The following is a 20526-nucleotide window of genomic DNA, read 5'->3' as shown; positions in this document are numbered from 1 at the left end:
AATATTTTGCCAACTGAGATTCAGAAGTTATGCTTTGAAAACTTAGTAGCAAAGGGTTCTGAATAAGACCAAACGTCTAAGACTGCTAGTTGGCAGAGAACAACTCTACCTATCAGTACCAAAAATGTCAACTGAGAGGTATAGCCCTGGGCACAAGAATTCAAAGTAAGTAGCAGAAGAGTTTGAATTCATAAGCAGTAGGGTTTACCGGAGCTGTAACATCAAATCTGTGCCAAAATGGCTCCAGAGCAGAACAGAGGCTCATATTAATCTGAAGTTACTCAGGAACAGGAACTAAGAGCTTCGTGAATGAAGCCTGGCTTCATTAAGGAGAATGAAATGGAGGTAAAGATAGAGAGATGCAGAAAAGAGACATAGTGCTGCCTGAAGAAAAAAGAAGAGAAAGTAGCTTGTCTGAAAATTTTTTCAGCATTTATGAAGCATAGTGGTACTGTTTGCAGTTGGATTATGGAGATTCCCACACAGCCTTCAAATAAACTCCCTATTCACCTGATCCATTGGAATATCTTTCTCAGCTACCCAGGTGAATGACTTTGTAATGAGAATCTACAGAGCTATTTTAAGGCACCTCAAACTCTTTGGTAAAGCAACCTGACCCCTGGCCTAATAAGTTTTGGATAGGTATTCCTATGCTACCTTTGCTTCCTCTACCTGTGTCCATAGGTATACTTCTCAGACTGTTGACATTTTTGGCACTTATGTGTAAAGTTTTTCTCTGCCAACCAGCAGACCTAGAGTTTAGATATCTTATTCAGGACTCTTTACCACCAAGTGGTCAAAGTATAGCATCTTAACATCAGATTCTCTTTCTGAGAAAGAGAATCTTATTGGCCTGACTGAGCTTTGGGTCATTTTAATCTGGGTTGTCTGTCTAGTCAGCTGTGGTGAGCCCCTGGGGTTGAGGGCCTTAAGATTCTGTGCTATAACCTGGTAGCCATAGGTGGGCCAGGGGAAGGATTTCCTTATATGGAGGGCAGGGTGAGGGAGGCAATGATTAGCAGACAAGACCAGTGAAGCTATAAAACCCAGTCACCACTCACAACTGCCGATGAGGCCACACTCTCTGGGTCAAAGACTGTAAAAAATCCGGTGCTTCCAACTTGTACAAATGTCCAGTGTTGGTATCGAAAGTAGTTCTAAATTTGTGCACTTTCCAAAGGTAAATCAGATTGTAGACATGGTAAAAGTAGACATTTTGTAAATCTTAATTTAATAGAATTTGTCTAACTAAGCAAGAAGTTGTGAAGTAATGGTGAACAAGACTGTGAATAAAAAATAGTTTATAAGGGGCTAGAAAATGGCAGCAGGCTTCCTTGCACTTGCATGTGCTGTTCTCCTCCCTAGAATGCCTTTCCTTCCAACATCTTCCTGGCAAAGTCATATTCATTCTTCAAGACCTAGATTAACCATCACTTCTAGGAAGTCTTTTCTGATATGGTCCACTTTCCTCTTTCAGAAAAAGGTAGTTTCTTCTTTGATCAAAACAGCAACGTGCACCTTGTTTCATCCTTCATTGCAGCAATTCTCACACTAACTTACATGTGCCATTTTACAACACTGTCTGCAACGTGACTTTAAGTTCTTCAAAGGCAGAAACAGTGTCTTATTTGACTGTTGGCATCTAGCTCAGTGCCTGAAACAGAGCTGGTGTTCAAGAAGTGTTGACTGAATGAGAGAGAGTAAAGGAAAGTATGACATTAATCTGGCATAAGGGTAGTCTGAGGAATGTTCCAGATAATCGAAGTTTATACCTTTAGCAATCAAAACTTTTTATATGTTTTTTGAGGACAGAAATCTTTAGAAATTGTCTTTACAGATTTTTGTGCCTCATTAAACAAAATGAAACTATAATGAATACTTTGTAATTTATTCAGACTCCGTTTTATGAATCAATTATACTATAATATGGTCTCAAGAAAGCTTAGTTCAGGCTCCACCTTCTCCAGGAAGCCTCCTCTAACCCTATGCCATCAGACGTCACTAGATACCATCTTATATTATTCATAGAACCCCTCCATATACTGCTTACAATTTGTTATGGAAATTATCTATCTGTTCACGTGATTCCACTACTTCACACGGTCACACATGCTCTGTTTTCCCCATTAGAGAGTGGGCAGCTCTGGACAGGAGACCACATCATTCATCTTTTCATTGCCAGAGCCAAACAGAGCATAATAGGTATCCAACAAATGATGACCTGAAATGAATAGCATATCATATAAAGAGGGTTTTGAAAAGTGTAGAACTGTTGGTCTCTATCCTAAATTATTCCCAGTTTTTTGTGTTTTAATAATATTAAAAATTTTTTATATTGCTTCTTTTATCCCTTCCCTATTATATCATGTTACTTTATCAAATTAACTATCTCAAGAAAGCCACCTCTGTCCCTTTTACCAATTCAATGACTTCCAAACTTTTTTTTTTTTTTTTACAGTGTAATGCCATGTTTTTTTTTTTCGGTTTTTTTTTGTTTTTTTTTTTGAAATTCACGTTCTTTTATTTATTTATTTATTTATTTATGACTGTGTTGAGTCTTCGTTTCTGTGCGAGGGCTTTCTCTAGTTGCGGCAAGTGGGGACCACTCTTCATCGCGGTGCGCGGGCCTCTCACCATCGCGGCCTCTCTTGTTGCAGAGCACAGGCTCCAGACGCGCAGGCTCAGTAATTGTGGCTCACGGGCCCAGTTGCTCCGTGGCATGTGGGATCTTCCCAGACCAGGGCTCGAACCCGTGTCCCCTGCATTGGCAGGCAGATTCTCAACCACTGCGCCACCAGGGAAGCCCCCCAAACTTTTTTGACAACATATCTTGATCAGTAGAAAATATTTGAACCCATACTTCTATTAAATGAGGGAGAGTAAATTTGTGAAAAATTTACAAACATTTCTTAAATAAATTGCATACATGTATCATTGTATTGATTTTTTGTGTACACTCATAACTCTAAGCCAAAAAATAATAATTGAAAGGAAAGGTTAAATAACAATGAAATAAATATTTTAAAACCAACATGACATTTTATTGTGTTTATTAATAATATAAACATTTTTGTTCTTGCTTGGTGAAATCATCTTATTTTAATCTTCATATAACATTTGGTGATATAATATTTTGAGGGCTTGGGGTCTAAGTTCAATTGATTCAATGCTTAATTTTAACAGCTGTCATAGATGAAAAAGATACTTCAAAAATATGCTGATACAAATGGATTAAGTGCATCATTATCCTTAGTTACTAAAATATGAAATTCATGTTTCATTCCCAGACACCAATTACGCCAAACTTGTTGAAATTCAGACAGGCAATTCAGTTCACCTTGATGTCACCTTGATGTAGACACTGGGTTAAAAAAAAAAAAGATTAACAAAAGGATTCAAAACTCTTCATTTGGAAGATGTTAAATAGTGTAGAAAATTCTATTTGAAAAGTTTGCAACTATAAACAATCTTATAGGTGACACACGTATCCTTTTTCAGCCATAATGTCACATATTAATGGAAATATTTCCAAACATCTGTTTTCCAAATATTCTCCATAATATCAATTTTTCCCAAAATTGTTTACTTACTCATTCACTGTAAAAAAAGTTCCCTTTGTTTTAATGATATGTAAAGGGTAAGTGTGCTTGTTTTTATATATCTGCTGAGTTGCACTCTGTCATCAGTGAAAAGGTCAACACATTTTTCAGCACGAATCTTTTTGTAAATGAAATGCTTAATTTGTCTTTAAATTCAACGGCTCCTTTAAGTATTTTTCAATGAAATAACCAGTGAAATTCTCTGGTAGCAAATATTATCACTGTTATTCCCTATCTTTTTACAAAGTCACGTAAATATTTGATGTCATTTTAAAGAGTTGTGTTCTTTTGAAATTAAAAACATTAGTGTTGATGTACTCCTGACTTCAATTTCTCTGACAAAAAACTTGCCTATCAATGATGCAGTTAAGATTTCACGTATGGAAACATTATATTAAAATCTGTTTAAATTTTTTTAATTCCATCAAAGCAGTATAACATATACTTCCCATAAAACACTTTTTTAAAGAAGATCAACAAGGATTCTCTTACTATTGAGAATTTATCTTCTTCAATATATTCTTCTTTTAGAGGCACAAAATTGTGATCAATCATGAATTTTCTTTCTGAAATGCAATCTAGCAAATATATTTTGAGACATGGTAGAAATGCTGATAGATCCACTCAGTTCTAACACTGCATAAATTCTAATGCTACGTAATTTGTTCTAATGACTGTTTCTCAAAGTCTTCAGAAAAGTTTCTATGTATCTTTCAACACTGCTGACAAAGGACTACGTATTAGTTTGTGGTTTATCTCTTCATTGCTTTTTTCAGTCTTACTCATGCTGGAAGGAAAACAGTTTTCCAAGGGGTCTTTTACTAATAAGTAAACTTCTAAACATTTGTTATTAAGTTCAGTGAAACTTCATTAAATGCCAGATTGAGTAACTCTTGTCTTTGAAAATTTCTGAAAAACTTGTAAAAGATTGTCCTTATGTTTTGGATGCTTGGTTTTTTTAATGTCTTGTTAATCATGAGCACATCTCAAGGCACAATACATGCAGATAAGGATCTTTGTTAACAGTAATAACAAAAAATCCACATTTCAAATGGTTTCATCATAACTTTGAATCTCGGGGGAGGTGGCTTTTTGTTAGATCTGATTAGATCTTGTTTAATAATTTGGCTGCCAAAAAGCTTATTCACAAAAAGAAGTGTCACAGCTAAGATTTTCTTTTGTGTTCAATTGTGCTTGCATTATTAATTTTATCTGCTATTTCTTTGAGGGAATTTTTTAAGCGACTTGTCCATTTCATGAAATTTAGTTTAGTTAAAACTTAAGGCGGCCCCTGTAACTTGCAATGCCTCACAGTGAAGGATTGGAAGGAGGTATCCCTTTGTTCTGGAGGATGTAATTTCCACTTTCATTTCCATGTGATACCATGTCAAATACTAATACCATCCATCTATGGGCTACAAACTAATGGTTCATTGTCAACCCTTTTTATTAAATGTTAGTAAAGGCTACTTTCTTTTTTAAAATTATTTTTAAATAAGTAGAAGTTATAATATTTTCTTCCCAAACTACTACTATTACTACTACTAGATTGTCTTGTGCTCCCTTGAAGTACACACACCCTGCTTTGGAGTAACTGTTCTAGTGTTTGGTTGAAAGACAAAATATGCCAATCCTTTAAGAGATTTCCATCCATTGAAGTCCTAAGACTTGTAGGATCTTCAGCACCAGAATGCATCATTTATTGTTTGGTGTTATTTTCATTTTAAGTATATTTGTCTTATTGCCTCAGCTAAATTATAAGCAAATTGAAGGCATGGAATACTTCTTACTCTTCTCTTTTTTTCCCTCATATTACCTAGCACAATACTTTGTCTAGAAGATATATAATACATATGTTTTCTTGTGCTAAATTGTTTTTAACTTCTCACATGCTATTGTATTTTTGTCCTGGATTGCAATTTCTATAAGGGAACCTGTTCCTTGGATTCCCCACATCTGCCACATAACTTACATGAACTTTTTAAAAAATATTTATTTATTTATTTATTTATTTATTTAGCTGCATTGGGTCTTAGTTGTGGCTCACGAGATCTTCTTTGCAGCATGTGGGATCTTTCATTGCAGCACGCGGGCTTCTCTCTAGTTGTGATGACTGGGCTCCAGAGAGCGTGGGCTCAGTAGTTGCGATGTGATGGCTCTCTAGTTGTGGCGCACGGGCTCTAGAGTGCGCGGGCTTAGTTGCCCCATGGCATGTGAGACCTTAGTTTCCCGACCAGGGATCAAACCTGCGTCCCTTGCATTGGAAGGCAGATTCTTAACCACCGGACCACCAGGGAAGTCCCAACTTACATGAACTTTTAATAAATATTTGTTGACTAAAATCAGATAACCAAACAGATTTGGCCAATAACCTCATTTTACACAGAAACTAAGCCAATAAGCTATAGATCAGTGCTGTAATGGAATGCTGAACAGTACAAATTAATTGTAGACAGTATAAATTACCTATACCATTCCCATGAACATTTCACTCAATTAACAGATGTGTCATCAAAAGAAAAATATGTACATCTTCCCACAAAGAGTACATGTGCTTTTGAGCAACAGTATCAAGATAATAATTAAATGATAAAAGGCAAATTCTATGAAGAAATATTCATTTATTCCTTCATTTATACAATCAAGTAATGTTTATAGTGTGCTTTCCACGTGTTACATATTAATTATAAATGTAGTATAATAAAACAGAAAGCAGAGAACACAAAGTAAAATGTGATAAAATACACATGTTATATAATCATCATGTAATAATCCATATTGAATAGAGGCTTAAAGAAGCTGTTACACACTCACATAAAGCTATTCACTTTTGTTTGTAAACTCAATGTGCTTGTAAATTCTTTGTTCAATATTGGCCTGTTTACCTCACTGGACTACATGCTCCACTGGGGCCCAGAGCAGGTCTGAACTATTACTACTCTCCCTCTAGTGTGTATCACAATGCTGGCATATAATCAAGTATTCAATAGGAATATATTGAATGATAAGATAGATGGATGTATGGGGAGAAAATAACAGCAAGAGTTGCATATATTTTAAAATCCAAAAATAAGGATTATGTTGTACACCCTAATCTTATACAGTGCTGTAAGTATGTAAATTATATCTCAAAAACTGAAAGAATAAATGTGGGGAGAATTATAAAACTGAAGATTAAACTATCTTTATTGAAGACAATTTGAGAAAGATAAATTATTCAAGAAAATAAGTCTTTATGAGTAAATTTAAAAGAATAATTTAAAGATAAATTTCTACTAGATTTTGGCAGAGACTGACACATTTGAGAATTCAGTCACTTGCTCAACATATCGGTATTGAATCCATATGAAGAGCCAGACACTGTGCTGGGTGCTGAGATGCAGGAGAGAATAAGATAAACTTGGTCTCTGTCCACATGGCATTTACAGAAATCCAGAAGATACTAAAAGGCTCAAAATTATTTTCCTAACATGTAATATAAAACAAAAACTTTATTACCAAAAAATAATTGCACATTTGACAATATGAGCAAATACCTAACAGGTCTTTAATTATATTTTGGCAAGTATAACTCCTGATCCCACATGATGTTTTGTGGCTTCCAGGATAATCCATGTTGTTCCACCCTCCAGGTCATTGTTCATACCCTTGCTGTTTGCTGGAATTCATTTCCACCAAGGCCCATCTGTTACTTGTCTAAATCTATTCACCCTTTAAATTTCTCAAACACAAACACAGCCCCCCATCCAACATCTGACACCCCCTAGACCACCACATGTTTTGTGTGAATGCCCCATCACTGTGCTTACCATATTGAAATTGTGATTTATTTGTCTGTCTCTTTTCTGAACTCTAAGTTCCTCTAGGACAGAGGCTAACTTTCACTGATTTTGTATTCTTAATGCCTCGTACATAACAGGTGATCAATAAATGTTTGTTAACTTGAACTGAAGCCTCTGTGTCTTCTATTTATAAACCTATATCTGCCTAATATAAGAGCAAAGACTTCACCTGACAGCCTGTTTTTCAGATTTCTTTAAAAGTCATCTACAATCTATGAGACATCAGGAAAGGTCATAACTGAAAGCATTCACAAACTTGATTACATTCTCTTTCTTCTCACCCACAACTTAAATCCACATGAGAATTTGAGGCAGAGAATGTCATTATCTCTACTATCCTGATCACATAAAATCCTTAACTTCTTAACACTTCAAATACCAAAAGACTGCATAACGAGCAAAGTCAGACTTCTTTTTTGGCAAGTCTAGTGTCTAAAATGCTGCCATAGTACTGGAGGGGAACATTCTCTGGTACCATAACTCTTCCTGGGGTAGTAAATGGGCTTTTTCAGAGACAGAAGAACACAAAGAGAGATATGAACATATGAAAATATCTACCATCTTTGGCATCTCAAATACACAGGGAGTTCCCCTCATTGATTGATTGCTATTTTGGCATCTCGGTATTATCTATTGCCACAATAGTGTCTCATAACAAACCAACCCAAACTCAGTTAAATGCTTAAAATAACAAGCATTTATTTTGTTCACCACAAATTGATGATTTTGAATGAGTTTAGCTGAGAGGTTCTTCTGATCTCAGCTGGATTTCCTCACATATCTGGGGGCCGGCTGCCAGTGGGCTGATCTAGGATGGCCCTAGCTGGGACGTCTGGAACAACTCGGCTCTCTTCCACATGCCTCTCACATTCTTCCTGCAGGCTAGCCCTGGCATGTTTTCAAAGCATGGCAGGGGGGAATAGTGAGCAAGCCCAATCACGCAAGAGGGTAATAAAAAATCATTTGCACTTTTCAAGTCTCTGCTTGTGTCAGGTAGGCTAACATCCTATTGCCCAAACCTAGTCACATGCTCAAGCCTAGAGTCAGAGTGGGAGGAAACTTTAAAGTTACAGGACAAACATTGTGGATTCATAGAGGCCATTAGGTGGAGTCATTAATAAAACCAATCTAAGGACACCTGGATTCCTGAACCTACATGACACTAAACTTTAAAAACCTGTTCAGGAGAATGCTTAACATTTCCACATAATGAATTCTGGATACTTCAGAAAGTAGAGTTCTCTAAGAAATATACTACAGTGTTTAAAATTTTTGAATTTTTATTTGGAATTTGGCACTCAGTTTCACAAAGCTACAGATTTAAAATATATATATATATATATTCTCCATCTGAGGTACACTCCTCAAATATAAGGGTAAAGGAAAGCTATGCAATAATAGCAATGGTAAACTGAAAGTTTACCAAATCCAGCAAAGTAAAACTGATTAAGACAAGTAATACAGAGGGTCCAATAGAGAAAGAAATAGGATGTAACAGGAAAAAATTTAACCTACACAGTGTGCACGTACAAGCATGCACATGCATGCATACACACAAACACACAAAAAAGTATAGGCAAATCTTTGGAATGAATACTAAAACAAACAAAAAAACCCAAATGAAAACAAACAAACAAAATCCTGGAAAATTGAATCTAGCAATATTTTAAGAAAATAATTGCTTTAGTTGGGTTTTTTCAGACAGTAAAAAGCCACATGTAGGCAATGTCAGTTGATACAAGGGGATATATGTAAAAACAGTCTGCCAACAGTCACGTGGTCAGGTTTCCTGAGAAACTGGAATGCCACTCAGGATGCATAGGTGCTCAGTGTCTCTGCAACTTAAGTAATGCAGCTGCGGGTCCCGGTCATCCTATGATCCCTCAGCCCCAAGTACCTGTTGCTTTTTACTCCAGTTCTCTTCCATATTCATGGCTAAACATCTTTGCTTCTACAATGACCGTTTCATTCCTTCTAGAAACTAGAAGTTTTATTTCACAGCCACTTCCATCTAACAGTTTTTACTTTTACTTCATGGTTTCTGATTACTACTTCCTTCTGTGAAGCTTCTTTGTTTCCATGCTATTCTGTTATCTGTATCTCTCTCTTGAGTGTCTGGTACTACACTTATCTGCCAGGAGACTGTTGGCAGACCACATTCCAAGGCATGTCTTCAGCTGTAGTCTAATTTAAAAATGAGTGTCTTTGGGTTAAGAACCCATCACTGCTCTGCTCAGCTGTTGTCAAGTGTTGGTATTATTGGGCAAAAAAAGAATCTCTCAGTTGGGAGTATAAGTATTACAAGCACTCTGAGACCTCTCAGAAGGGGGTAACCTAGTTGTCAAGTGCTTTCCGTAGACCATTTAATATAAAAACCACTACAAACAAGAAAAGGCTAATACAAGAATGCAAGGACAATTCACTATGAGAAAACCTATTTATATAATTCCAAGGTGTGTTTTTTTAACACCAAGCAATTCTTCCATTTTCAGCAGACACTGACAGATGTCCTACAATTTAACTCAATTCTGACACTGTCTACCTGGAGATAGCATCAGATCCCATAGGTCAAGGGCTCAGTCTTACAAGACTGTTCCATCCCCCACTTCAGACGCCAATCCCAAGTTCAGGTTGTAACCTGTGCTGTGACTATAGATTGGAGGTTCCCATGACCCCCTTCATAGGTTCAAGTAATTTGCTAGAGTGGCTCACAGAATTCAGAGAAACACTTTACTTATTAGATTACTGGTTTATCATAAAAGGATGTAACTCAGGAACAGCAAGATGGGATACATAGGGCAAGGCTTGGGTAAAGGTACAGAGTTTCCATGCTCTCCCAAGCATGCCACTCTCCCCCCCATCTCCACATGCTCACCAATCTGGAAGTTCTCTGATCCCATCCTTTTTGTTTTTTTTACTGAAGCTTCATTACCTAGTCATGATTGATTAAATCATTGGCCATTGGCAATTGATTCAACCTCCAGCCCCTTTCCTCTCCTTGGAGGTCAAGGGGGTTCCAATTCTCTAATCACATGGTTGGTTCTCCTGGGAACCAGGCCCCATCCTTGGGTGCTGTCCAAAAGTCACCTCATTAACATAAACTTAAGTGTAGTTGAAAGGGGTTTCTTGTGAATATCAAGAAACCTTTTTGCCTTATTGCTTTTTTCCCCCTTTTTTGTCATGCCACGTGGCATGCAGGATGCAGGATCTTAGTTCCCTGACCAGAGGTTGAACCCGTGCCACCAGCAGTTGAAGCGTGGAGTCCTAACCACTGGACCGCCAGGGAATTCCCCCTTTCTCATCTTATTACTTAGGAAATTCCAAGGGTTTTAGGAGCTCTGTGCCAGAAACAAATGAAGACCAAATATATATTTCTTATTATAAATCACAATATCATAATAATACATCCTATCAATGGTCAAAAGGGAAAAATTATAGATCATCTTGAAAGATATAATGAAAAAGGCAATTAATGTACTAGTATAGATTTAGTATTATTTTATATAGTTTTCTAGTAAAGTTCTTAATCTGGTGGATCTCTATAAAAAAAAACTATAACATTTTGCTGGGGAAATACAGATAGATGTAAACAAATCCCAAGAATACTATATTCTTTAATGACGAAACAGAAGTGATAGTGAAATTAAAGTGGAGTTACAGGTACCCAGGAGGATCTGAGTGGAGCTGTGATCCAGACCTGTCTCCTTCCTGAAGAGTCCTTGAGTAATATACATACAGGAAGAAAGGACAGAGCAGAGCAAAGTAACAAAGTAACACTTTATTATTAGGGACCTTCCCCTTGCCACTAGTCCCCGAGTGTGTTCTTTTCCCAACAACCTGGCCCACCACTATGCTGTGTTGATGAAAAGAGAGGATTGGTGAAAAGAAGACAGAGAGAATAGAACAGTAATGATATCTAGGCCTGCTCAAAGGAAGCCACATTTGTACACTGAACTTTGAACACTCTGTCACTATATCTACATTCAGCATCCTGGACCTCCACCACACACATTAGTTGTTTTTTTCAGGAAGTAGTAGGAAAGAGGTGATAAGATGACAAAGCAAAGAGAATCAACTCAATAGGATTATGGTTAGAATTGCAATGAACCTATAGATTGATTTGGGAAGAACAGTGCAATTGCAATCACAATCCTGATGAGTTTTTTTTTTTAATTAGACAAAACGACTAATAAAACTGATAACAACAGTCATGTGAGAATAACCAAGAAAATTTTGGAAAAGGAGAGTAGTAATGAGGGATACTTCCCTAAAGGCAGCCTGTACACACACCCTTACACAACCCTATGGGTTGTGTTCAGCCCCCTGTTATGACTGGTCAGTTCATTTGTTCTGATTGGTTCATATTTGTGCTTTAGCAGTTGTTAAACATTTGGTATATCAACCCTCCTTATGGGCATTAAGCCATATACTATAGTGATAGTAATTAAAAATGTAATACTAATGGATGCAAAAAACAGAAAGGTGGATGAAATGAATAGAATACATGGCCCAGAAATAAATTCTTGTTTAATGGGATGAAAAAAAATTTTTTTAACATTTGGTGCCAGATTTCTCTTGGGAAAGAAATCATTTCATTGAGAAAGATATCTTAACACATTGCATAAAGGTAAAAGGTGAGACCCTGGGGGCTTAGGTTGGAAGAAGATAATGTAACAAAGAGATAGACAAACCACTGTGCCCAAAAAATTTTTTTTAAATTGTATGACAAGACAGTGAAGAGAGGAAGAATCACCATGCTTGTAGAGAGAGGTGGCCAGTGAGAAATTCCTGACTGTATGTTGGCTGAAGGCTTTTTGAAAGCAGGGAATTTCTAAAGACTTTAAGTTGTTTGCATTGCTGCATGCAAATCCGCTTTGTCTTCCTCTAACTGTGAGTGAAGAAGGCTACATACAAAGAACAACTTATGTGTGTGAGTTTTTTTTGAGGGGGTAGGGTGTTGAGAAGGAGTCCAAGAAAAAGAGTCTTGAGATTCACGTTTAGTGTGGGGCAGAGAAGACAGCAGCCATGTGGGATGAGATATGTGTGAAAGCAAAAGTTAATTTGAATCTGATTCACACAGCCGAAGAGGCCGTTGAATAGATTCTCTCAAAAATTCAGAGAAGTTGTAGGAAGGAGGAAAGGAGATTGGACTTCTCATAGGATGTTTGCTGAGTGGTTAGAACCGGTTTTCTTTAAATATCAAAGGGTGGACCAGCCTCAGCTGACAACTGATTTAACTAGTACATGTAGTAATTTAGCCCATGATTTTTTAAAAAAAAGAAAATAGCCTTATGAATCAATGGGAAAGGAAGCATATATGAAAGAAAGAAGCCACCTTTCCTTATTGGTTCAGCTAGAGAAGGATGGAGTCTTATCTGAGTTTAATCAAAGTAATTTGTATGGTCAAAGGATCATCCATTAAAAGTTATACAGCTTAGCACCTATAGTGTGTCAGGCTCTGTCTTAGGCACTGGTGATACAGCAGTGAACACAGTAGACAGAACACCTGCTTTCAAACACTTTCTATTCTGGAGGATAGAGACAGACATTTTGAAAGTGAGTGGTATAGCTCTTAATGATGGGCTATTTTTGGTATGCTGAAAAGTATACTTTGAAAGCAGAGGATATGAATGAAGAGAACTTCCATGGTCAGCAAAATGACATGAAAAACTACCTTAAGGTAACAGTGGAGATGGCCTTGAAAATTAGAGAGTAATTAATTCATGATTTAGAGTAAGGGTCAGCAAACTCATTCTGTAGAGGGACAGATAGTAAATATTTTTGGCTGCCATTCAGTCTATGTTGCAACTACTCAACTCTACCACTGTAGCTCAAAAGACGCCACAGACACTACAAAAATGAATGTGCTTGGCTCTCTTGGGATAAAACTTACAAAAACTGGTGGCAGTCTGCAAGCCATTGTTTACCAATTCCTTCTCTAGAGTCAAGCTTGCTGTACTCAAACTTGGCTTCACCTGTTACTTAATGTATGACCTTGTACAAATTACCCCAATTCTCTAAGCCTCATATTTCATAAGAGGAAAATAAAAGTATTTGTCACAGTTCCTGGTTCATAATAAAGTCTCAAAAAAATCTTAGCCATTATTACTATGTTTTATTGTGATAATAAAACAGCTACTGATAATAAACTTTGTCCTTGATAAGTATGTGTGTGTGTATATACATGTGTTTGTATACATGCATACATGGAAACATATGCTTGTGTGAGACTGATCTAACATCCACTTTCCAGACTATGAAAAGATTAAAGAGTGTGGAAATAATATTGGTGAAATGACCACCAAAAGTGAAGGTATTGGAGTTTTCATGGCAGAGTAGTTTTGAGTACCAAGATCACCCCACCTTCTGAGATCATTCTACTGGATATGGAGGACCAAAAACTAACATAGATAGAACTTCTGGGGCCCCAGAGCATTATTTTAGACAGAATAACTTATGCTTGGGAATTCTACTGCTGCTGGGGCAGTAGTAGAGGAAGACTGAATGGATACTAAGGTGAAATTAACCCCCTGAGTTGATATGACAGAAAACATAATTTGGGAAGATCACTGAACTTTGTAGAGCAAAGAACTGGAGAGGAGAAAGCAACATGAAGAATGAGACCCAGAATCCTGCATAAGAGTCACCATGAGACTGCTGCTGAATACTCAGTGACATATCATAGGGCGAATCCTTTCAAGACTACATAAAAAATGGACCAGGAAGCTGTAAAGTGGATGATTCTCAAAGCTCACAAAGAACTTGGAGATGTTTGAATTCTGGCCAGCCAGAACTAGGAATATTCCATATTGAATACCCAGAGTACAGTGTACTCTAAATCAATCCACCAAAAAAAGCTTAAAAACAAGACTTAAAAGAATCTAGCCAAGGCAGGTGTTGAAATTTTCCATGCAGTTCCCAATCATGTCAACAGTGTTTTTAAGGGTTTTTGTCACAAAGCCCTTGAAAACAGAAGGCCCTCGACTACAAATTCTGAACAAATCAGAGTCCTTGCGACTGGAGCAGCTGGTCAAATTGCATATTCACTGCTGTACACTATTGGAAATGGATCTGTCTTTGGTAAAGACCAGCCTATAATTCTTGTGCTGTTGTATATTACTCCCATGATGGGTGTCCTGGATGGTGTCCTAATGGAACTGCAAGACTGCCCATCCCTCCTGAAAGATGTCATCACAACAGATAAAGAAGAGATTGCCCTCAAAGACATGGTTGTAGCCATTCTTTTGGGCTCCATGCCAAAAAGGAATGGCACAGAGAGGAAAGATTTACTCAAAGCAAATGTGAAAATCTTCAAATGCCAGGGTGCAGCCTTGAAGAAATATGCCAAGAAGTCAGTTAAGGTTATTGTGGTGGGAAACCCAGACAATACCAATGGCCTGATTGCTTCAAGTCCATCCCCAAGGAGAACTTCTGTTGCTTGACTCTTTTGGATCACAACCGAGCTGAACTGCTCTGTTAAACTTGGTGCTAAATTTGATGTGACTTCTGATGATGTAAAGAATGTCATCATCTGGGGAAACCATTCCTCAGCTCAGTATCCAGATGTCAACCATGCCAAGGTGAAACGGCAAGGAAAGGAAGATGGTACTTATGCAGCTGACAGCTGGCTCAAGGGAGAATTCATCACGGCTGTGCAGCACTGTGGTACTGCTGTCATCAAGGCTTGAAACCTATCCAGTGCAATGGCGGCTGCAAAAGCCATCTGTGACCACATCAGAGACACCTGGTTTGGAATCCCAGAGGGATAATTTGTGTCCATGAGTGTTATCTCTTATGGCAACTTCTATAGTATTCCCAGTGATCTGATCAATTCATTCCCTGTTATAATCAAGAACAAGACCTGGAAGGTTGTTGAAGTTCTCCTTATTAATGATTTCTCAGGAGAGGAGATGGAGTTTCTGCAAGGGAACTGGCAAAAAGAAAAGAAACTGCATATGAATTTCTTTCCTCTGTCGAACTAGACAATCATTTTGATGTTACTAAGTACCCCAACAATGAAGAATCTAAATGTTGTCTTTGACTCTAGTACCAAATAATAATAATGCTATACTTAAATTACTTGTGAAAACAACACATTTTAAAGATTGTGTGTTTCTTGATACAAATCTGTGACAGTTTATCATCATGGTGTTAGTGCTGCATTCTAAGTCAAATATGTATTCAAAAAAATCTAGACAATTATCAAGTAATCTAGCTAACAGAACAAAATTTCAGTTTAACATCCTTTAAAAAAAAAGATAAAGAAACAAAACCCAGAACTCAGCAAGCTCACACTTATGATGTCCAGCATGCAATTAAAATTTACTAGACATGCAGAGAAGCATGAACATGTTTCTCATCCCAGAAGAATAATGTAACAATAGAAACAAACTAGGAAATGATATAAATGATGGTATTAGCAGACAAGAATGACAAAAGAGCTATCGTAAACATGTTCAAGTATTTAAAGGAAAATATGAATGTAAAGAAGAGGAAAAGAGAAGATTTTTTTAAAACACCAAATGTACTTTTCTAGGGTTGAAAAATACAATATCTGAAATAGGAATTTTACTGGGTGGTCTTAATAGTAGATTAGATACTACAAAAGAAAAAAAATCAGTGAAATTCAAGATATAGAAATCGAAAGTATCCAAACTGAAATGCAGACAGGAAAAAAAGAAACCTCTAGAAATAAACAAGTTGAAATATCAACAACAACAAAAACAGAACCTCAGTGGCCTATGGGAAAAAATTAGTAGTAATTATTTAAATTATTTTATATATGTTTAATTACAATATATGTAATTGGAGTCCCAGGAGGAGCTAGAAAGAGGAGGCAGGAAAAAGCATTGGAAGAAACAACAGCCAAAACTTTTCTAAATAAAACAAAACATAAACCCACAATTCAAGAAGTTTATCAAATCTTATGCAAAGTAAATACATAGCAAATTACACAAAAACACATAATAATCAGGTCGCTCAAAACCACTGATAAAGAAAAAAACATTCTAAAAGAAGTAATAACAACAAAAGGTGCATTATTACAAAGAAATAAAAATTACTTCAGCCTTTTCATCAGAAACTATCCAACCCAGAAGACAATGTATGGCATTTTCAAAGAACTGACAGAAAAAAAGTGATCAAACTAGAATTCTTTTTCCAGCAAAACAATTCCTTTAAAAAATGAAAGGCGAAATAAAACTTTTTGGGCAAATGAAATCAGAGATATTTATTGCCAGTAGAACTTTACTACAAGAAATATTAAAGGAAGTCCTTTAGGATGAAGGAAATTGAAATCAATTTGTAATTCAAATCCACACAAAGCAGTGAATATCACTGGAAATGGTATGTAAAAAACTTCTTTCGTTTTTAAATTTTTCAAACGATAATTATTTAACACAAAAATGCTAAGAATATATTATAGACGTTATAATATGTGCTGAACTTAAAATAATTATGACAACAATAGCACTAAGAAGAGGAAGGGAGAAATGGAAGTATACCATTGTAAATTTCTTACATTAAACACAAAGTGGTGTAATATTATCTGGAGTTAGACTGCATAAATTAAAGATGCATACTATAAACCCTAAGATAACCACTAAAAAACTACTAAGAGCTACAGCTAGTAACTTAATAGTGGAGATAAAATTGAACATTAAAAACTACTTGTCTAATTGAAAATAAGGAGGAAAAGAGGAAAAAGAAACAAGATGGTACAAATAGAAAACAAAATTTAAAAGGTAAATGGCATATACCCTGAGAAAACCATAATTCAAAAAGAGACATGCAACCCAACGTTCATTGCAGCACCATTTACAATAGCCAGGACATGGAAGCAACCTAAATGTCCATCAACAGATGAATGGATAAAGAAGATGTGGCACATATATACAATAGAATATTACTCAGTCATAAAAAGAAATGAAATTGAGTTATTTATAATGAGGTGGATGTACCTAGAGTCTGTCATACAGAGTGAAGTAAGTCAGAAAGAGAAAAACAAAAGCCGTATACTAATGTGTATATATGGAATCTAAAAAAAAAACAACAACAAATTGGTACTGATGAACCTAGTAGCAGGGCAGGAATAAAGATGTAGACATAGAGAATGGATTTGAGGACATGGGGTGGGGAGGAGGAAGCTAGGGCGAAGTGAGAGTAGCATTGACATATATATACTACTAAATGTAAAATAGATAGCTAGTGGGAAGCAGCAGCATAGCACAGGGAGATCAGCTTGGTGCTTTGTGATGATGTAGAGGGGTGGGATAGGGAGGGTGGGAGGGAGGCTCAAGAGAGAGGGGATACAGGGATATATGTATGCATATGGCTGATGCACTTTGTTGTACAACAGAAACTAACACAGCATTGTGAAGCAATTATACTCCAATAAAGACGTATTAAAAAAAAAAAAAGGCAGAGATTGTCCAGACTGGCTAAAATATCGAGGCTCAACTAATGCTGTCTACAAGAAAACTACTTTAAATATGAAGACATTGAATCATTAAAGGAAAAAGATGGAAAAAGGTACCACACAAACACTAATCATAAGAAATCTGGAGTGGATATATTAATATCAGAAAAATTAAATTTCAGAACAAGTAACCCTAACAGAGATTAAGAGGGAAATTATGTAATGATAAAGACTATATAGCAATATTAATGTGTAAACACCTAATAATATATCTACAAAATACATGAATTGAGAGCTGACAGAACTGAAAGGATAAAAAAGTACATCTAGATTTATAGAGATTTCTTTATTCCTCTCAGTAATTGATAGAACAAGTAGACAAAACTCAGTAAAACTATAGAAAGCTTGAACAATACTATCATCCAACTTGACCTAATAGCCATTTATAGAATAATCTTCACTCTCTCCAGCAAGAGAATACACACTATTCATGTGCAAATGAAAAATTCACCAAGAATACTGGGGGATAAAACAAGTATCAATAATTTGAAAAGATAGAAATGCTAGAGTATATTCTCTGACCATAATGGAGTTAAATTAGAAAACAATAACAAAAAGATATCTGGGAAATTCCCAAATATTTAGAAAATGTACAACAGATTTCTTAATAACTCATGGGTCAAAGAAGAAATCACAAGGACTATCAGAAAATATTTAGAACTAAATGAAAATTGAGATAAAATATATCTAAATTTTGGAGGTACATCTAAAGCAGTGCTCAGAAGGAAATCTGTGCTGTAAATGTTTATGGTAGAAAAGCAACGAGATCCCAAGTGAATAATGTAAGCTTTCACCTTAATGAGCTAGAAAAAGAAGAGCAAATAAGTCCCAAGTAAGTACAAATGTGGCAATAATGAAAAAAGCTGAAATAAATAAAAGAGAAACAGACAACAGAATTAATGAAACTGAAGCTTCTTTTTTGAAAAGATCAATCAAATGAAATACCTTTAACTAAGCTTATCAAGTGAAAAAGAGAGAAAACATAAAATACTAACATTAGGAATAAACAATGAGACATCAGATATTAAACAAATGTTAAAGAATAATAAATATTATAAATAACTTTAGGCAAATAAATCTGACAACTTAAATGAAATGGAAAAAAACCTTGACAGACACAAATTTCCAAAACTGGCACAAGAAGACATAGAAAATTAAATTGTCTTTTATCTACAAACAAAATTAAATTCATAATTTAATTTTTCTCAAAAAGGAGACTCCTGGCCTGGATAGCTTCATTGATGAAAGCGTTCATGTAAATCAACCATACTTCAACAAAAAATAAGTTAAAAATTGAAAAAACCTTTCAAACCTTTAGGAAATAGATAATAAAAATCTTATACAACTTCTTCAGAAAGTAGATAAGGAGCTTCCAAACTCATTTTATTGGGCCAGACTTACCCTGATAACAAACCTAGAAAAAGACATTACAAGAAAACTACAGACCAGTATTCCCAATGAACTTGGATTTCTTAATATATTTTAAGTTTAGCTAGTAGAACCCAGCAACCTATAAAATGTATAATACACCAAGAACAAGTTTGGTTTATCTCAGGAATGTAAGGTTGGTTTAATATTTGAAAATCAATCAATTTAATCCATCATCTCAACAATCTAAAAAGGAAAAAAAAAACAAAAACAAAAACATAAGATCATCTCAGTAGATGCCCCTTGAAAGCATTTGGTAAAATTTAACACTCATTCATAATAAAAACTCTCAGCAAATTAGGAAAGGAAGGGAACTTCCTCAACCTGGCAAAGGACATATGCAAAAAATCTAGAGAGAACATCATATTTAATGGTACAACACTGAATGCTTTCCCTTAAAATCAGGAACAAGGCAAGGATGCTCTTTCTTACTGCTTCTGTTCAGCATTATACTGTGTGTTCTAGTCAGTGGAATAAAATGGGAAAGGTAAATAAAAGCATACAGAATGGAAAGGAAAAAGTAAAACTCTCTTTATTTGCAGAGGTATGATAGTGAACATGAAAACTCCCAAGAAATCTATAAAACACTACTAGAACTAATAAATTCATTAGCAAGGTCTCAACACACTCGGCCAATATTAAAAAAATCAAGTGTATTTAAATATACTATCAATGAACCATTAGAAAATGAAATTAAGAATCCATTTACAATAGCAGTAAAAGCATAAAATACTTAAGGATAAGTATATGCAATACCAGTACTATCAAAAATACAAAACATACTGGGCATGTGCCCAGAGAAAACCGTAATTCAAAAAGACACATGCACCCGAATGTTCATTGCAACACTATTTACAATGGCCAGGTCATGGAGGCAACCTAAATGCCCATCAACAGACGAATGGATGGGGAAGTTGTGGTAAATATATACAATGGAATATTGCTCGGCCATAGAAAGGAATGAAATTGAGTCATTTGTTGAGACGTGGATGGATCTAGAGACTGTCATGCAGAGTGAAGTGGGTCAGAAAGAGAAAAACAAATATCGTATATTAATGCATGTATGTGGAACCTAGAAAAATGGTACAGATGAGCCAGTTTGCAGGGCAGAAGTTGAGACACAGATGTAGAGAATGGACATATGGACACCAAGGGGGAAAACTGCAGTGGGGTGGGGATG

The 20526-nt window shown here is 35.9% G+C and overlaps 1 pseudogene; it reads left to right on the top strand.

The window, feature by feature from the left end:
- The first annotated feature begins 14439 nt into the window (after nucleotides 1-14439).
- Nucleotides 14440-15482, top strand: LOC118883327 (annotated as a pseudogene).
- Nucleotides 15483-20526: the final 5044 nt, after the last annotated feature.

Source organism: Balaenoptera musculus, chromosome 17, assembly GCF_009873245.2.
Source record: "Balaenoptera musculus isolate JJ_BM4_2016_0621 chromosome 17, mBalMus1.pri.v3, whole genome shotgun sequence".
NCBI classification, from domain to species: Eukaryota; Metazoa; Chordata; class Mammalia; order Artiodactyla; family Balaenopteridae; genus Balaenoptera; species Balaenoptera musculus.
The sequence above is the reverse complement of the archived record's forward strand: the minus strand, read 5'-3'. Positions and strand labels throughout refer to the sequence as shown.